This window comes from Eulemur rufifrons, chromosome 17 (assembly GCF_041146395.1).
Source record: "Eulemur rufifrons isolate Redbay chromosome 17, OSU_ERuf_1, whole genome shotgun sequence".
Lineage (NCBI taxonomy): Eukaryota > Metazoa > Chordata > Mammalia > Primates > Lemuridae > Eulemur > Eulemur rufifrons.
The window spans coordinates 90,492,446-90,513,957 of record NC_090999.1 but is presented as its reverse complement, the minus strand read 5'-3'; positions in this window follow the sequence as shown (position 1 = coordinate 90,513,957).

Genomic DNA, 21,512 nt, shown 5'->3' with positions numbered 1-21,512 from the left:
TATTTTAGATTTTGGGCCAGACATAGTAGCTCATGCCTGTAATCCCAGCACTTTGGGAGGCTGAGGCAGGAGGATTGCTTGAGGCCAGGAGTTTGAGACCAGCCTGGCCAACATAGAGAAACCCTGTCTCTACAGGAAAATAAAAAAAAATAGAAGGACATGGTGGCATGTGCCTGTAATCCTAGCTATTCAGGAGGCTTAGGTGGGACAAACTCTTGAGCCTAGCAGTTCAAGGTCACAGTGAACTATGATCATGCCACTGTACTCCAGCCTGGGTGACAGAGGGAGACCCTGTCTTTATAAAAATAGGAAGAAAAAAATTGAGGAGTAGACTCTAATTTTCTAGTTTCTTAAGTTATAAAGTTAAGTCGTTTTTTTTTTGAGGTCTTCTTTTTTTTTTGTCTTTTAAAATAAACATTTATAGCTATAAATTTTCCTCTTAGTGCTGATTCACTGTAGCCCATGAGTTTTGGTATGTTGTATTTTCATTTTCATTTGTTTCAAGATATTTTAAAATTTACCTTATGATTTTTTTCTTTGACTTACCAGTTGTTAAAAATATATGTTGTATAATTTGTGGATCTTCTAACTCTCATTCTGCTATTGATTTCTATTTTTACTTCTTTATAATCAGAAAAAAATGCTTTGTATGGTTATAATCCTTTAAAATTTCTTAACACTTGTTTTGTAGCATGAAATACAGTCTATCTGCGAGAATGTTCTATGTGTACTTGAGAAAAATGTGTATTCTGCTGTCGATGGGTGGAATGTTCATTGTGTGTCTGTTAGGTTCAATTATTTTACAGTGTTGTTCAAGCTCTCTGTTTCCTTATTAATCTTCTGTTTTGTTGTACTATCTATTGTTAAAAGTGGGGTATTGAAGTCTCCTGCTATTATTGTAGATCTTCCTATTTCTCCCATCAATTCTATAATGTTTGCCCCATATAAAATATTGAGGAGTTCTTGTATGTGGTTCATCTATGTTTATAATTGTTGTATATTTTTTGGAAAATTGACCCCTTCATCATTATGTAATGTCCTTCTCTGTCTAATAGGTTTTAAACTGAAGTCTACTTTGTCTGGTATTAGCCACCCCATGCTTTATTTTGCTTACTATTTGCATAGAATGCTTTTCTCCATTCTTTCAATTTTAATCTATGTGTGTCCTTAGATCTAAAGTGAGTCTCTTGTAGACAGCACATACTGGGATCCTGTTTTTTTTTAAACCATTCAGCTAATCTATGTATTTTGATTGGGGAGTTTGATCCATTTACATTTAACATAATTACTGATAGGGAAAGACTTACTGCTGACATTTTGTTAATTGTTTTCTGTCTGTTTTCTAGCTTTTTTGTCCCTCATTTCCTCCCTTCTGCCTTTTTTGGGTTTAGTTGTTTTTTTTTATATAGTGATACACTTTGATTCCCTTCTCATTTTCTTTTGTGTATATTCTATAGATGGTTTCTTTGTGGTTATCATGGAAATTACATAAAACAGTTTAAAGTTATAACTATTTAAACCGATAACAACTTATCTTCAATTTCATACAAAAACTCTACTCCTTGCCAGCTCTACTCCCTTTATAGTGTTGATGTCACAAATTATGTCTTTACATACTGTGTACTCATTCACATAGATCTATAGTTCTTTTATGATTTTCTCTTTAAAATACCATAAAATAATTAAAAATAGAGTTATGAACCCAAATTATAATAATCCAGGTTTCTATATTTTCCCATATATTTATCTTTACCAGAGAAATTTATATTTTCATATGGCTTCCAGTTACTATCCAGCATCCTTTAATTTCAACTTGAAGGACTTCCTTTAGCATTTCTTGCAGGGCAGGTCTAGTGGTAATGAGTTTCTTCAAATTCTGTTTATCTAAAAACATCTTAAATTATTTTTCATTTTTGAAGGATAGTTTTATCATATATACTGTTCTCAGTTGATAAGTTTTTTTTTTCTTTTAGCACATTAAGTATATCTTTCCACTGCCTTCTGGCCTAAAAAGTTTCTACTTAAAAAATATACATAATCTTACAGAGGCTCTCTTCTGTGTGATGAGTTTCTTTTCTTTTGCTGCTTTCAAGGTTCTCTTTGTGCTTGTCTTTCAACAATTTGACTGTAATGTGTCTCATTGTATGTCTCTTTAGGTTTATTCTACTTGGAGTTTGTTGAACTTCTTGTTTTGTGTATATATTTCTGTCCTCAAATTTGGGACATTTTTTCAAGTAAGTTCTCTGCTCTATCTCTCTCTCTTCTCCTCCTTGCACTCCAATAATGCATCTGTTTGTCTGATTGATGATCTCCCCAAATCCCCTTAGGCTCTGTTCACATTCTTTTTTCCTTTTTGCTTCTTGGATTCAGTACTTTCAAATGACCTGTGTTTAAGATCATTGATTCTTCTGCCTAGTTAACTCTACTCTCAAACCCCTTTAGTGAATTTTTAAATTTAGCTGTTATACTTTTTAGCTTCAAAATTTCTGTTTGGTTCTTTTCCATAATTTCTATCTCTTTGTTGATATTATTATTTTGTTCATAATTTTTTTTCCTAATTTTGCTTTCATGATCTCTTTTAGTTCAATGATTATATTTAAGACAGTCATTTTAAGTTCTTTGTCAAGTAAGTCAGGCCTATGTTCCCTTAGAGTAGTGTTTGGAGATTTACTTTGTTTCTTTTAGTGAGCCGTGTTTCCCTGTTTCTTTGTACGCCTGTGATCCTTTGCTGAAAATTGGTCATTGGGGAAAGGGAAGTCTTCTAGTTTTTGCAGACTGGCTCTGTATGTTAAGGGAAAACCTTAACTAATCAGCCTATCATGAAGGCTGAATGTCTTCTCAGACCATTTCTGGGAATACATTTTCCCTGGGCCTGTGTATTTTTCCTTTCCTTAATTGTCCCATATATAGTGCTGCTTTTACATGTCTTAATTTCCCTAAAAATCTCACCCTACTGTTTGAAGACTTAGATGTTCTTTTGTATTCTGCCTATAATCTCTCGCCTCAGACATCTATGAGCCTGCAGTATCCCTGCAGTTTTCCTGTGCCACAGTACCTGCCACAGTATTCGTTGGCTTCCAACCTGAGATCCAAACTATGCCACCATCCTGTCTGAACTCTGAGTCAGGTCATAAAGAAACCAGTCCCTCAGGCAATCCATAGATTGGTCAGAATATTTCAAATAAGTTCCACCCTTTCCCTCTCTTCCCAAAACAGGGAACTGAGAAGTTTCCTCCTGACTGTGCCATGTGTCTGCAGGGAGGGAATAGGGTATGGTGACTAAAACCATCCCAAAACTTCCTCCCATTTTGAGTGTGGCTTTTCTTGATTATGTATTGCTTAATTGCTGCAGATCCTTGACTAGCTTCCCAAGCTCCCACAGAGCCATTTCAGTCATTCTGTAGTTATTTACTTCATATTCCAATGAGGGAATGAGAGCCTAGAGTTTCCAAGTCTGCCATGTTACTGACATTACTCCAAGAAAGATATTTTAATTTATACTTTACATTTAATCTAATAAAAACTTAATTGTGGGCTTAAATTAAAGTCTTTTGAGCACCAATGACTCAGTAAAGTTACTGAATCATAGTCTTCCTGGAAAACATTATCAAAAACACTGCAACAAAATATAATAATAATAACTATCATTATTATTAGGGAAGAGAGATCAAAGAACAGAGGTGAATTAAAAAACAAGAAAACATATAAATATGTTCTTAAAATATTGATAAGTAATGAAAAGTGTAACAGTTTGGAATAAAAATCCAAGACAACCTAGAATAGTGGTTTATTGCAAGGAAGGCTGGAGAAACATGGAGAAGTAATGGCTTCCTATATTCTTGTGTTATTGATCAGAGAGTGGAGAAAGTGATTTACTTTAGGTATTAACAGCAACATAGAAGTTTATCTGGACTAGATTATTTGACTGAGATTATAAAACTGAGATTAAATAGCACAGATCCTAAGTCAAGTCCTGCAAATCACAACCAGCAGAATATTAAAATGAATGACAATAGCCAGTTTTGGAGAAGGTATGAGGAAATGGGTAAACTTTACACTGTTAGCTGAAGGAAAACTATTAAAGCCTTTCTGGTGAACAATTTTTCAGTATTTATCAAATTTTAATATATGTCAAAAGTCTGCCTAACAATTCTACATTTGGAAAAATGGAAACAGCTCCAAGGCACACTGTTAAGTCAAAAAGTAGTCAAAAAAGGAATACATTATGATTATAGTATATAAATAACAAGACAATAGCATATATTTGTGCATGTGTATTTGTAAATACATTAAAAAAATCTAAAAGATAATAAAAATTAATGATGGCAAGGGGATTGGGAAAGTACTAGTGAACCAGAAGACATTTACTTTTTACAATATGTGGTTCTGCATTGTTTAAATGTATTACTATACTTTGGATGTAAAATGTATAAAATCATGTTTAATCAAATAACCAATTTGCAATAGTCTGACCCACTAGCTATATAGGTAATTCCTGTTTGTCATTAACATGGCTGAAAAGACCTAGCTACCATTTTTAAAGTCTGAACATTTCTTCTTACAGGCTTTTGCACAGACACAAAGTAACCTGGTCCTTAACATCAATCCTGGTATTAATTGGGGATTGGCAAATAGGTAGGAGTAAGTGTTTTTCTATTATAGGAAGAGAAAGAGTGCAAAAATCTGGGTGCTAGGCTGAATTAACAAATAGAAATGTGTATATAGTTAAAATTTCTTATATTCAACAAATTCCAAAATAAGGCTAGACCAAAAAAATAGCATGCCAATACCAGTCTACCTACTTATCGATTTGCCTACATAGCTATTAATTAATTTCACCATGTTTGACTTTGATACATTATTATTATATCTTTGATTGTTCTTCCTTGTGTTTTGTTAGTCCACCATTATACTATAAAGGAATCTGTGGGGAAAACATCTATTTCTTATACAGACTGTCTTTTGGGAGAATAGGAGCAGGGTTTGGGCCTCATGGCATTCCTGGCCTCACAGTATTCCGCCGTCCATCTCTTCTCTTAGCAGTCCGCAGAACAGGCTGACGTGAGGGAAACGCCTGCCAAAGAACTTTAGCAGGAGGCGGTTTTTAATTAACAGGGGCCAGAGAAGGTGATAACCCCAAGGGGTAGTGAAGAGAAATTAACATGGAAAAGCAGTTCCACGCTTCTGTGGGTCCCAAAAGGCCAGCTGTATTAGTGGTGTCTGTTCTGATTGAACTTTTGCTGTGTCTTTTTATTGATTCAGTTGTCAGACTCTGACAAAAGGATCGCTGCCCGTCGGTTGGTTGTTTGTGGTGGAGGGTTATGGCTAGAAACTGCTTCCGTTTATGGTCGACTGCAGAGCGAGAGCTGTCGTTGTGGTTATCATTTTACAGACATGATTAATGTTGTTGGGCTTTATGTAAGAATTAAGTGTGTGTACATACATTCAGCTGGACAGGCTTACTTTGATCGGATTTTTGAGCCTCTTTATTCTCTTAGTTCTTTGTCTGGTTTTGCAGAAAACTTCTTTAATTAGTAAAATATTTTAAAATGCAATTTCAGAGATAATAATTACACTGACTGTTGCAGACACTTTTTTCCTGCCATTTACCAAATCCTTGGCTTAAGAAGCATTTTAAAAGAATAATATTCTGTGAATAAATATTTCAAGTTTCTCTCCCAAGGATGAAAATGAGTAGTAAATAAAGCATGTAAAGAGCTTGTGAAATCAGCTCATGTAGTGAGGAGGAGAAGTAGAGAGATTTTATTTTTTTTTTAACTGCCTAAGAGGGTGCATTTAGCTAGTAAACCCAGGGTATACCCCAGGAGAGCTTTTATACTGTAGCACAGTGAGAGAACAGAAACATATTTTTTTCGAAATATTTTAAGAACATTTTGAACACTGTGTGGGTCTTTTTAACTCCATGAGACCCAAGCTTACTCCAGAATTCCATGTATGTTTACCAATTTCAGAATATGCTTTTCTTAAAATAACAGCAGACTTCACACCTTTCTAAAAAGTGTGGTAATAATTATTTTTTAAATTCATGTAGTATTATTCTTACTATTCACTTACTTGACACATGGTATTTACTAAGGTCACTTAATAAGAAAATAGTAAGATCATCGGGACCCTGGTACTGATACATTCTTTAGAGCTTTCTTTCTCCTTTTTGAAGTTTTTGCAACCATTTATAAAGAAATGAGTCTCTCAGAGTTACATGTTCCTCATATCCAAACTTAATGAGCATCTAAGTCTGTGTTGTCTAAATCAGTAGCCATTAGCCACAATTAGCAACCGAGTACTTAAAATGTGGCCAGACTGAATTAGGATGCATTGTAAGTGTAAAATACACATTGGATTTTGTAGATATAGTAGGAAAGAGAATGTAAAATATCTCATTAATAACTTTTTATATTAATTACATGTTGATTTTTTTTTTTAACTTTTTAAATGTTGCTACTAGAAGAATTTAAAATTCCCTATGTGGCTTACATTATCTTTCTATCAGATAGTACTTATGTAGACACTAGTAAAAGTTAATATTTATTAAGCATTTACTTTGTGACACATGCTATACCAAGCACTTTATATGTATTGTCTCATTTAATCTCACAATTACCATTGAGAAAGGTGTTACTGTTACTTCCGTTTAATAGACCAGGAAATTTATGCAAGAGAAGTAAGTAATTTACCTAAGATTATGTAACTACATCATATTTCACTCTTCTTTCAACAATTAATTATTTTTGAGTGTCTACATAATGCTATGTGTAGGACACAGTACTATGCGTGGGCAATGCGCTGTAATTAATTACTCTATGATGTGTGCTAGCACAACTCTAGATGAGTTTGGGAGATTGAAGATTGCCAAATTAATTTTTGCATACTCCATTCAATTAGGTATATTAGACTTAGGAGAGAAAGCATTAAAGTGCGCACAGAAATTTCCTAGTATATTCTGCGGTAAGAAATGGTTTAACACATTGACTGCCACACTAGAAAAAAAAATTTCCAGGGGGCCTTGGTGTTTTATTGCAAAAATAGAATAAAAACTTTGAAAACAAAACTATCTTTTCTAATTTAATGAAAAATTTGTTATTTTTTATTGTTTTCTCTGTGTGAGTTATATGCACCTTGAAAAACAGTTCTTGCGGCTCCGAAGGTGAAGAGATATGAGTTACATATGCTTCACAAGCCCCAGGCTCAAAACTAGTGTGAGTTAAATACAACTCATATGGCAGTTAGTGTGTGTGTATAAAAATGTTGAAGGGGAAATATTCCATGTAAGAAATTGACAAGTAATAGTTAATTTAGAATGAATACTGATTTCAAATATAAGTTTTGAAGCCTATACATGTTTGACACAGAGAAGAATAAGGCAGTAGTTATAGACTTACTAATAGACGCCCTTCACATTTTCTACAGAGCTGGAGGGATTTTATGGAGTATAGAACACTTCTCAGCCAACTCAAGTTGGAGAAAAATCAGAATCAGGAAAAGAAGAGAAAGAATGTGTGAAGTACAGCTGTTAAACATGTTTTCTTAGGCCACCTGTGGGAACTGACAACTCTGAACAAGAAATAATATTAGAAAGACTGCTTACTTGTGGTCAAAGAAGTTTCTTGGTCACAGTTACAAAAGCAGGGAAGGTAAATGAATAGACCGATTTATCTTTTCTTTTTAATTTGATTTTCTGCAAACTGTAAGTCATGAATAAAAAATAAGAGAAATGACATGAGAAACTATATTCTGAGATATCCGAACAGTCTTAAATTTGAGGGCCTAATTGTTTCCATAAGACCTCATGAGCATCTGGACAATGCAAGCCTTTTAAGGGAGATGGAACAACTGAACCTCATATTACAAATTGTAAATACACAGAAAGAGGGTTCTATTTTCAAACTATAGCCTGCTGAAAATAGCCGCTGCGAGTTTATTTACTTTGTGTACTTTTTATGTTTATACAACTCAGAAAAAAATATTTTTTCCTTAATTAAGTGGTCAAAATCATTCTCTTTAAAATAAATTATTGCTATTTAGAGGATTTGATGTCACATGTAATTTTTTAAAAAAATGTATTCAATATATTATTCATTTTTTTTAAATTGGAAGTTTTTAAAATACCAGTAGTAATCCTACTATTTATTTAACATCTATTTTAATACAAGGCAGTCATATGACTAATGATGTCATTTGGTTTTCACAATAACAATGCCAGGTGCTATTTCCCAATTTTTAAAATTGATGAAGGAATGGAGCTCAGTCATGTTAAGTAATATCCCCAAGATTAAAAGGCCAGTAAAAAGGTGAACAGGAATTTAAAGCAAAGTCCAAATAAACCAAACACTCATTTTCCTCCCTCAATGCTCATCATGTGCATTATTAGAATTAACTTTGAATCTCTAAAATATAAGTTTTATTTGCAATGATTCTCATTACTGTGTCTACCCAAGTCTATTAGAGAGCTTGATATCTAACGAGGTTCACAGGGAAAAACCTGAATGTCATTTTCAATTCCTTCCTTTCTAACCTATGTGAATTCTTTCTAGTCCACTTTCTTCCAAACCCCCACCTTTGCCTTCTCCTCTTCATAAATAACCACCCTTGCTTAAAATCAAACTCTTTGCAAATTGCTGTGGACTCCTACACGGTTCTTGTTTCTAGAATCTTTCCCCTATAATCCATCATCTGTAGTGCCGCCATGGTTATTTTTCCAAAATACACATTTGATGGTATCATTTTCTTTCTTAAATATCTTAGGAAGCTCTTTTTGCCTCCTTAGATTTTTAAGTTTAGACTCCTTAGGAAGGTACTGAAAGCCTCAGTCTATCTTTCCAGCCTAAGCTCTCACTGCTCCAGGCTTAACTGCCTGTTTTCCAGTTGCACTGAAAGTACTCCATGGCTTCTATGAGCTATTGGGAATTAAATGTCTGGATACTGGCAGGGGGGTACCATTTCACCACGTGTGTGTGGTCACAGCCAGAGATGAATTCATACCAGATTCCTGAATCCTGCAGGCTTTGTACACTCTGGTTGTTATTTGATTCAGATCCACACTGTCAAACCTTTGTAAGCCTGGAGTTTTATCTGATAAATTCCAGAAAAAAATGCCTGAAGGAACTTTGGCCTTTTTTAGCTCCAAATAAAATCCGAAACCACTTCCCGCTGGAAAATGTAAATCTTCTCCTGATGGTATTTATTTCTCTATTGTCGTCATTTAGGTCAAGACAACAGATTTGAGAAAACATTTATTATTCCTGAAAACAAATCCTAGAGAAAGTATTGACAGATGATGTTTTAATTGGTTTGGCCTCTCAAGTGATTAAATAATCATGAAACCTCTTCTGTTTAACAACTGCTTGAAGTACTTTGTATTCTTGCCTCAGAGTGGAGCAGTTTCTAGCTGGTAATGCTGTGATTGATTTTTCCATATCAAATACAATGTTACGGTCTATTGTTTCCATAGCAAACATATAGCATCTGTCTTCAAATTCAGACTGTGATCCTGTGCTAGCCAGTAATACTTTATATGACCACATCCTTCCATTACAAGTATGAGTGGATTAATATTGAGTTTTTCCCCTCTTGTCCAAGACTGAAGATCTGTCTTAGCAATAATTTACACAGTTGATATATAAAGATATGCTTACTCCTCCTTACTTTCGTGGTAAGGATTATTGGTTTCTCTGAAAATCAGTTTCTGCTATTTTTAACCCATAAATAGGTTGAAAAGGGTAAGGCACTTTGCAGTTCCAGCCATTTATACTGCTGCATGTTTCCAATAACATCTTGGAGCTTTCAGAAAATTTTAAGCTTTTAGTCTGTACAAAACTTTGGAAAACCACAAAAAGCTGGTAAAAGCAAGTACCGGCATAACTTGAATGCAATATGACTTAGCTAAGCACCAAAAATTCTAAAGTGTGCGTGAGTGTGTGTGTGTGTGTGTGTGTGACCTGTTATATAATTTTAAATTCTGGAACCCTTAAGTCAAAATTTTCCATCAGAATCTCTCTGCTTTGTTCAGTTAAAATCCCCCAAATTTCTCTCCACCGTAGCACCAAAATACACACATTTGCATCTCTGCACCATTGCTCAAGAATATTCCCTTGCCTAGAATGCCCTCATTCTCCTCTAATGCTATACTAAATGTATCTACTCTTCAAAACTCAGATCAAATTTTACCTGATCCCTAACTCTTGTTGCAATTATTCTGGTTCCTGGTGATTTTTCCTTTTATAGTCTTCTTCTAGTAGTAGAGTAAGCACTACAAATATTAACTTTCAATTACATTATCTCTTGTGTTCATGTAATTTGGCCCTGAATACCACCAAGGATATTGTAAGGTCCTAGAAAAAACATATGTGAAAGAGTCAACCCTGGGAAACATGGGTTATGGCTGAATGTATACTACGCTTTATAATTCTTTAGTATCTTGCTCAGCATTTACTATCAGGTTAGGCTAGTGTTAATTGATAGCAGAAATTGTCTAACAGAGATAGCATTTCTTGTTCTAACACTAACAAGTTTGAAAGAATACCAAATTAAAGAATCTGAATTAAAGAATCTGAGTTCCCTCCTGGGCTCAGCCACTATCAAATTGTATGACCTTGAGAAAGTTAATCACCATTTTGGATTTCAAATATTCTGCTCAAAATGATGCAGGTGTGCCTGCTCAGATTGCAAAGAACTTCTTCTCTTTCAGACTCTCATTCCCAAATCCACAAGAATGAATTTTCACTAAGTTGTGGACCATAATTCTGCCTTCCACTTTCATGGATGATTGGAATAATAATGACTCAAGCTTGGCCAATCATATTCTTGTCACAAGGGGAACTTGAGAGAGGGCATCCATAGGTAGCAGTTCCTAAACTATGGAATAGTTAAATTCTGTGGTATGTGTTGGAAAAAGGAGAAATTTATCTGCAGACTTAAGAATGAAGAAGATGCACAAGGAGAAGAAGAGATGAGAAACAGGACATGCCACCAGGGTTCTGGATGTCCTTTAAATGCTGGTTCTAAGCCTTTGCTGAGGCCTGCCTGCACTCTGTCCTTGATTTCCTTTGAGATTTGGACTATGAGTTACTTTAACAAAAAAAACAGGTCTGCCTTGTTATTGTGGTATTCCAGGGCCTTGTACAGTTCCTGGCTTATAGAGGTGCTCAGTGAATGTTTGTTGAATGAGTAAATGAATCATACCTTTTTTTTTTTCTTTTTATACAGTTTGTTTCAATTGGTTATGTTGCAACAAACCAAGAAGTCCTGACTCATACAGCATGAGGCTAAGTAATATCCAGGTCCCACTATAATGCTACAACTTGGTGTTTTTAATTTGACCAAATTGGCTTCTTTATACATATTTTTGTTTTGCTTGTCTCTGATTAACAGCCTTCCTCATCCTAACTTAAAACATCCCAAGCCTTTAGACAAAGCTTCATTTCTTTAACCAATTACAAGTCAAAGAATCTTTAAACCCACCTATAACCTGTAAGACCCCGCTTTGAGATGCCCCACCTTTATGGATCAAACCAATGTATGCCCTCTGTATATTGATTTATGACTTTACCTGTAATCCCTGTTTTCCTAAAATGTATGAAACCAAACTGTAACCCAACCACAGCGAGTCCACTTGCTCAAGGCTTCTTGGGCATGGCTCTGGGTCATGGCCCTCAAACTGGGCTCAGAACAAACTTCTTTCAATTATTAAAAAACAGAAAAGAATGAAGGAAATTAGCTAACATGAACTTTATACTGTATTTCTAAGTACTTCATACTTTTTATTTATACTTTCAAACAAAATGATGATAAAACACCACGTATTATCCAATTTTCAGAGGTAAAATCTAATACTCAGTGGTTTTCAGGAGTAGGTGATGAATTAAAATTTGAACCCACATGTTTGCTTATAGGTCTTTTATTCTCTTTTACTCTGTCATGCAGCCTGAAAGAACACAAGATACAATCTACACACTGGTATTTTGCAATCTGTTTTAGGGATGGCTTTTGTGATGAATAGTAAATCTAATGATTTCCATGTGAAGATTAATGAAAGAGAACATAATCACTTCATCATCACAATTGTGAAGTGTCCCATAGGTGTATCTTAAAATATTCACATGTATACTTGATAACGTCTATCCACAGGAAGTATGTGCACAAATAATTGCCCCACAAAACAGCATGTAAGACGTTTCATATACATGTTATTTTAGAAAGTCATGAAAGTTCAAAAAAGGACAGAAATGGTCAGAAACAGCCTTGTGAAGAAATGAGCATTTTAATTCATCTGTGGAGGAGGGAAGAATATGGGCACATGGAGCTTTGGAAGCCAGGTGTATGCCCAGTGGAGAGATGGCAGGAGCTGAAGGAACAATGTGGGAAAGTAAGTAACTGTCACATCCATTTGGTGATTTGAACTTTAGGAAATCTCCTGAGAAGTAATGACTACTGCATAACAGCAATTTGTATTGACATTTTCTGGTTTGACTTGTACTTTATGAAGTGTATCATTCAGAGTACTGGGTCACAACAGAAACTGACTGTTGAAGCAAAATGAGAATTTTGAGTTGAATATCCATTAGCTCAAAGAATTACAGGAAAACCTGGAGATGGAGGCACAGAATTAGGCCATGAGCTAGGGTAACCGGAATTATTCTACATCTTGCTGGGAAGCCTATGCTTGAGTGAAGTAACTCCAGCATGCATCAAGGTCCATTCATTGAACTCCTGCTGTTTATTAGTGTTATGGACTAAACATTTGAGCCCTTCCCTACCAAGTCATATGCTGAAGCCCTAACTTCCAATGTGATATTATTTGAAAATATGGCCTTAGGGGTAAATTAGGGTTAGATGAGGCTGTGGGAGTGGAGCTCTAATGATGGGACTAGTGCCCTTATAAAAGCGTGCACAAGTGTGCGCATGCCTGCGCGCGCACGCTCTCTCTCTCTCTCTCTTTGTCCTGTGTGAAGACACAGGGAAAAGGTGGCAATATGCAAGCTAGGAACAGAGCCCTCACCAGAACCCAATTATGCTGGCACCCAATTCTCAGATTTGCAGTCCCCAGAATTATGAGAAAATAAAGTTCTGTTCTATCAGCCATCTGGTCTATGGTATTTTGTTATGGCATCCTGAGCAAAGACAATTAGACACTGCTTGTATAGGCTCTGAAGGACACAGAGACAAAGAAATCATAGCCCCTGCCCTAAAGATATATGATCTAAAAAAGTGTATCACTTCCACACCCACATCCATAGTGTGTTGATTTTTTATCTTTAATTAATAATCTACATACCTAAAATATCAAAATCGTATTTATATTATTCTATTGAATAACAGCAGTTCCCTTCCCCAACTCCCATTATTGATCCCCAGGGGTAACTACTTTCATTTCCTTTTGTTGCTTCATCTTGTTTTTGCATCTGTATTTTAAAATAATCGTTATATATTGCTATTTCTTAATTGATTAAGCTTACACAATATTTATTGATTCCCTGCTAAGATGTTTAAAGTCTTACGTTTTTTATACCACCACAGCTTCATTTGTCCTCCTCTTCAATTTTTAATTTTAATATATAAAGAATTCTAATTAAATAAATAACTGTTTACCTTTTGTGATTACATAAATATTGAGCCAATTAGTGTCCTAGGGTGTGTTTCCTTTTTGCACAACTGTTAATTTTATGTAGTTCATAATTTTTTTCCTTCAGTTTGCTTAGCTTTGATGTACCTCTCATTCACATTTTAAAATTCTTTTTCAAATCCATCAAAACTAGAAATGTTAATCAAAATCATCATAAAATTTAGCAACTTCATTGTTTTTCACTGGAGATCTGTTTCCCAAAGCACCCGTTCTTTCTACTCTAATCTGGACATGAAGTCATTGAGTGATGTACTTTTTGAGACATCCCTGCACCATTTTCTTATATTGCCCACCCTGACTCCTGGGTGAGTGGATTTTCTCTTTCTTGGTTTGTAGAGTTCTTTTGCTGGAATATATTTTTCAGCAACTTCTTGAGAAAGAATTTGTTGTACGTTTAAATGCATCTTTATTCTGTCTTCACACTTGATTGAAAGTTTGATTTGGCATAGAATTCTAGGATGAAAAGAATTTTCCCTCATAATTTGGAAAGCACAGTTCTACTACCTTCTAGCCTCTGTAATGCCATCACAAATATCATTCACTTTCTTTTGTATTTTATCTTTTTTGCTATTATTGTTTTATGAATGAAGTGTTCTTCTATCTTTCTAAGGATATTAATTATAGCTTTTTTTAAAAAAAAGTTAAAGTTATCCTCAGGTCTCTGCATTGTCTGTGTTTTCTGTGTCTCGCTGTGGTTTCTATGTTCTGTTGAAGTCTTACTTAGAATGTTTGCAGATCCTTGGCATTCTGTTTATACTCAAGAAAGGACTGGAAGAGTTTGAGGTACCGATGGGACTACTGACTGATGGGCCCTCCTGTGTGATCAAGCAGCAAGCCAATTTTTATTCTGGTAACTCAAGTATCAGAAAGAAAATGAGACCTTTCAATTTTTCTCAGAAAACTATTCCAGTATCTTGACTGGAAAGATATAAAGGCAGGCAGTTGATAGATACCTTGATTCAGATATTCTTAAATGCAATCCCCATTAAAGTACCAACATTATTTTTTGAAGATCTAGAAAAAATAATTCCACATTTGGTATAGAACCAGAAAAGACCCCAATTAGCCAAAGCAACCTTAAGAAAAAAGAACAAATCAGGAGGCATCACTTTACCAGACTTCAAGCTGTACTACAAGGCTATGGTAATTAAAACAGCATGGTACTGGCACAAGAACGGAGACATAGACCAATGGATCAGAACAGAGAACTCAGATATAAAACCATCATTATTTTGCCATCTGATATTTGACAAGCTGACAAAAACATACACTGGGCTAAAGAATCCCTATTCACTACATGGGGCTGGGAAAATTGGACAGCCACATATAGAAGACTGAAACAGGATCTGCACCTCTCACCACTTACAAAAATTAATTCACGATGGATAACAGACAAACCTAAGGAGTGAAACTATAAGAATTCTAGAAGAAGCAGTTGGAAAAACTTTTATAGATATCAACCTAGGCAAAGAATTTATGAAGAAGACCCCAAAGGAAATCACAGCAACAACAAAAATAAATAAATAAATGGGACCTGATTAAATTAAAAGCTGCTGCATAGCCAAGGAAACAATCAATAGAATGAATAGACAACCTACAGAGTGGGAGAAAATATTTGCATGCTATACATATGAGGAAGGGCTAATAACCAGAATCTACAAAGAACTCAATTGAATAAGCAAGAAAACATCAAACAACCTCATTAAAAGATAGGCAAAAGACATAAACAGAAGCTTTTCAAAAGAATATAGGCTAATGGCCAATAAGCATATGAAAAAATGCTCAACATCTCTAATCCATCAGGGAAATGCATTATTTTTAATTCCCTTCCAGAAGAAGGATCAAAAGCATTTGACATTCACCTGGGATGGACAATAATATATAATCAAGGTCTTGTACTGGGACAGAAAATTCAGAAGAATGTGGTGTGTGGAATTTCACAGAAGAGAGAAATTCAGTCAGAAAACAGTTTACGGTGGTGAACACCACGAGAAGTTCAAATGAGAGAACAGAAGATTGTTTATTGCCTTCCTCTGTAAGGAGGTCTTTGCTAACTTTGGTGGAGGTGAAGTCTGTGCAGTGCTGGGAGCTGAAGCCAGTCACCGTGGCTGTTAGACGAAAGAGTGAGGGGGACAGAGAAACAGGTAGTTCAGGATGTCAGGATGTGAGTGCAGGGTGAGGCGAAGGGCACTTGTTAGACGTAGCGTATGGTAGAGGGACAACCTGAGAAGACCAGGGCATGTCTAGGTGCTAACTGGAAACAGTGAATAAACAGTAACGAGTTTAGGAAGAAAAGGCATAATTTGTAACCTAATGTTGCTGAAGGAGCCCACTATGACCCTGGATTAGGTTTATTTTTAGAGTTTTAAAATTGAAAATATTTTTATTTCTCTCTGATTATGAACATAATCCTTCATTCTTTAAAAAATTTAAATATAAAAATAATATAAAAATAAAAATATGTATATAAAAGTATGTATAAAATCGGAAAGTACCCTGTAATTTCAACCACATCTCATGTTAGCTGCTTTTCAAAATTAGTCTTTCAAACTTTTGAAATGAATCTATAAACATATATACTGGTAAAAGTGGAATTATAATATAGATATTGTTATATAAGCATATTTTTCACCTTTAGACAATATACTATGGGCAGACATCTTTCCATGTTAATAGCAAATAATATAAAGCAACTTCAACTTTTTAATGTCTTCACGGTATCGCATTATAGGATATATTTAACCAACAAATGGCAGGGGAGGATATTTTTCCACTGGCTGGTTGGGTAGAAATGAAAGGAGATTGTACATGAAGATCTGATTTTCCAGAGTAGGCAAAAAAAGCTGAGGGACTACTCTGGCCATCTTTTCTCCTCACCACTTTTATCATATTTTCTAATTTTTATGTGAAGTAGGAGACAAATTTTCCACTCAGTGTGAGGATGGAGGAAATGGCAAAAGAATTTGGGAAAAATGAAGCCTGCTTGAAATGGCCGCTATGAGGAGAGGCTGACAGCTGCACACTGGGACCATCGAGGAAATCCGGTAGTATTAATGTCCTATTTTATGTCAAAGGCCATGAAGTTGTGCTCAGAGCAATCTCCTTGATCATGTGATCTTTTCCCCAGCAACACTCAGCACTTTTGGGGTAGGAACAGAGAATGTCACCAGAAGGACTCATCCAGGTTGCAATTTTGCCAGCTGGACACAGTGAAGGGACAGGGAGCTCGGGAGTGGTAAGACTGATGGACGGTGGGATCCAGGCTAGATGGGAAGAAAGACTCTTAGGAGGGAACTTAGACATTTAGAGAAACTAGTGCACTAACCAGCTGGCAGTGTTACAACTGTGTCTATTTATGCTGTTGTCACTAGCTATGTCGTCAGTATATTGTCTCTATATTATAATTTATACTCTGGCCTCTATTTATAAAGCTGTGCTTTTGGAAACATCCATACCAAATTGCAAATTATGAATGTAACGATTATCAAAGTACTTTCATTGTCCCTTTGTCCACATATGTTTTCATTTCTATCAACTTAACCACACCATGCCAACCTACTGACCCACGGAGGTGTGTACAAAATACAGCAATTGAAGATTGGCAGACCTATGAGAAAAATGCTTGTTATACCCATACCACTAAAGCTAATCAGTTTTATTATAGAATTTAAAAGAATGGAGATTATATTGCTCTAATAAATTTCTATCACCAGATTTCCATAAATTTCTTTGAGAATTACCAGTAAGCACTGTCCTTAAAAATTGCCATCACTGAACTTTTTTCTGATCAAATGTAGTTCATAATGTTCAGTGTCTCATGACTCTGCTCAAACTTAGTATCAGCTCCTACTTTTATGAGTTATCCAGCTGAAAACTGTATAATCCAGAAGGTAAAATTAATGTTCGATTTTTCTCTCGTAAGAAAAAAATTATTTCACAACCAATTTCTTTCTTCCCTATTTGTATCAAAACCCTATTGCTATAACTCATATTATTATTTTAGTAAATTTACTAATATTCTCATTTTATTCATTCTTGGAAAATAGTATCTAATAAATTTGGTGGGTTTGTCACTCAAGGAAATGTATAGTTTGTTCACAGAGAAGGGCATGAAATCTAATTCTAAATATCCTTAGTAGATTTGTTTTCAGAAGTTCTTCCTTTTTTAATTTTAATAAATATCAATTGAGTGAGGACCTACACACTGCCTAGAATTCTGAAAGGCACGGGGGCACAATGGTGTACGTGACAGAGCTGATCCCTTTCTTTGCTGTGTCTGTCGTCTGGGAGGTCCAAGGTGATTCGAGATGGGATCCTGTGTTGTTAAGTGCCCATACCAAGTGCCCAGCGTTGGCTTCTACTGCTAACGGGCAGGACATCCATCCAGGGCAGTAGCTAGATCAACATCAAGGAGGAGAGCTCGTGACTCAGGGCACATGTGTACCCTTGTCCCTGCGTCACAGTTCCTGTCTCCAAGGTTTCCTTGAGCAAACGCTGGGGTGGCCAAGGACCGAGGCTGGCTAATACACACTGGAGTCGACTGTTGCACAGAGCCCTTTTTCTTTCCGTTCTCTGGTGGGAGGGGGCATGACAACAAACACCAGCAAACTTGGTTTCCACTCCCATAAGCCTCCCACGTGCTCCTTTCCTATATTCTTTGACTTTAACTTTCGAATATATTTTTTTTCAGGTTCCTGACCAAGCTATTTGCCATTGCCTGTGTGTCTGTGTGGATTTACCCCAGACCGTTTCTCCCTCCACACCAAGGCAATGAACAGGTGTTTTGCTCAAAGCTCTGTGCACTGGGAAGATTCCCCTCTTTTTTTAGGAACCACCCTGAGTTGGGCGGTAGTGTGGCAACTGTCCATTTCAGGTTGCAGAAACATATCTAGCTGATCAGTGCATGAACCAGGCTTGGGTTTTTCTTTCTTCTCCACTACTGAGTCTGAAAGAATCGCTTGTTAGGCCGCAGTGCGAGATGAGGTAAGAGGCGTTTGCACAACAGTGGAAGGTGACATGGGGGTGTAGGCTACCTGCTCACGTAACCGACCTGTGCCCCTACCTGCCTGGTACCAATCTCCGTCATAGGTTAGATGGCTCTTTCCCCCATTCACCCTCACGGCTTGGTGTTTCTGACATTGACCTGCAGGGTAACAGAATACGCCACCGTAAAATATGCCACTTTGGCACAGGACTATTTTGAGTTGAAGACACTTAGAAAGTGGTGGATGAAAGAAGGGCACTCTGACCTTTATTCTTCCTGAAAGCAGGAAATAAAACTCCCACGTGACAGGTATTCTCCCTGTACCAGAAGGAAGACATTCTCATCACCAGGCATGGGAAATTGAAGCCAAGAAAAATCTGTACAAACAAACCTCGTTAAACTAAGTTAGTTTAAACACAGCACTCTAGTTACTTTTGCCTAGCCCAGACCCCTTTGTCTTGTCATATTTTCACAATTTACTGCTCTTTGTCCAAACTAATATATAAGCTTTCAGCCTTCACTGCTCTTTGGGTCTTCATTTTTCTTATGAGGGCTCCCATGTACATGTAAAAATTACTAAATAACATTTGTATGTTTTTCTCCTGTTAATTTGTCTTGGACAATAATTTACAGGGCCCCAGGTGGGAAATCTAAGACAGGTAGAGTAAAAAAGATTTCTGTCTCCCCTACAATCCCCTGGTCAAGACCTTAGTCTCCACCAGGACTGGGAGAGCATGCCAGTAGCTGTTTGGGAAATGGTCAAGATTTCTCTGCCGTGGGCTACATGGCCTTGCTTTAGAACCGTAGGTGTCTGCTCTGTGATTTTAATATCAGAGTTCTCATAGTTCTCAGAGTCATCAGGAATATCACACAGGATCCTATCTAGCACAGGATCTGCTAGGTTATATGGACCAAACAGCAGGGACACTCATAGTACAGCCTGAACCTGCTGTCAATCCCCTCTTGGGCTTGACCTCACTCAAACTGGCAGCCTTCTGAGTCACCTGATAAATGGATTTGAGTTCCAAGTATGATACATCCTAATTCCAAAAGCCCAAAGTGCTGAGGAATGTCTATGCCTCTTTCTTAGCATAGACCACTGGAGGTGCAAGTTGTAGTGACTTATTCTTCCTCACAGCATCCTCAGACTAACATAGTACTAAAAACGTCACCCATGTAGTTGGATCCTGAATTCTTGTAAGGCTTGTCTCCTTTAATTTCCTCAGGAAATGCATGTGTTTGATACTCCCTGATCATCAGGTATGGTCCCACGATATCATTAATACAGTGGGCCAGCATGGTGTTTTGTGAAATGTCAAGATGGCCAATGTCTCATCAGATTATATTGTGACAGAGAGGAAGAGCGCTCAAGACCTTGATTATATATTATTGTCCATCCCAGGTGAATGTCAAAGGCTTTTGATCCTTCTTCTGGAAGGGAATTAAAAATAATGCCGCAAAACAAGTACCAGAACATAAAATACTACATCTGGAACAGAAGGCACAAGTGGGACTACCTCATTCTTAATTTTACAATATTGCACCATCATCTACCATGTTCTTTATGGTTTTTGGAGGGGCTATACCAGTGAACCAAACTGGTATACCAGTGAGACAAACTGGGTTAGGATGGGAACCTCACCCCTGTAAAATTTAAGCCTTTGCAGGGGACACCATGCAATATTGCTTCTTTTATTTACTCTCTTGGCTGTATAAAAGTAGGGAGAAGTTCCATAATGTCCCTTAATTGACAGCTTAAGAAATCTATGTGAGGATTCTACCAGCTGCCAGGTACACCTATCACAATTATGCACCAGGGTAGGTCTGCAGACCCACTGGCTCCACTGTGAGATGGAATTGGTCAAGGACTCTGTTCTAACAGGAAGGGCATAATATGATTTGGAGTCTCCCAATGCCAGTACTAGGTCAGATTCTGTATCTAATAGTTCTGAAAAGATCGGGGTATTCCCCTTTTACCCAGCATACATTTACTCCAGTAAATGGCTGCAGTCCCTGTTTGGAAGGACAGGGGTACAGGTACTATGAATGCTTGCAACCGTAGGCTTCTTTCTTAAAGTTACCTGTTTTCCCATCCAGTTGATGGGCTCTGGGTTTGAAAATTGGCTTAATGTGATTTTTTTCATTGTAGCCACTGATGTGAGTGCTCTGCTTACCCTTTCTTGAGGTTTTTGGGGAATGTAAGTCAAGTAATATCCTGTTTCTTTCCACCCTAGAAACATGATGGTCTATTACTCACCGCCATAGATCTCTTAGAGGTCAAGGCCTTCTAGTTACAATTTTGGCCTTGCTGCCCGTTATGATAATTGTGTATAGTTTGCCGCTACTTGTTAAATATCATCAGTTGGCCTCTGCCATTCCAGAATCCTTTCATCTTGACATCAGGGAAACTTATGCCATTGTGGCATCTCCTGCTGTCAATTATGGCCTGTAAAGGGCAGCTACCACCGATCCTCCCAACCATCCCGGCGCCTGTTTACCAGTGAATGCTTTATCACTATATGTAAGGCAGTGTCCTCTTAGCCTTGCTGGGGATTGCAGCAGCTGGCGGGTCACTGGACTTACGTAGTAAACCCGATCTTATAAGCCCGATTCTCTAAGCATTTTAGGCTCTTCCTTAAGACTATGACAAGAAGTTCTAGCAATCCTACCTCATTTACTCTAGGCCATTATGTTTTATACTTCAAGGAGTCTTCCAGCATTATATTAGTACTAGCTCCAAGAAGCCTTGCTATAATTTTAAATCTAAAGAATGTTGCTGTATCAATAAACCCTCTCCCACCCATGCTTATATCCCACCTTCCCTTCCCCAGAACCTTCAAGATTCTCTTCAAACACTTTTGGCTGGTTCTGCCATTTTATATTTATATA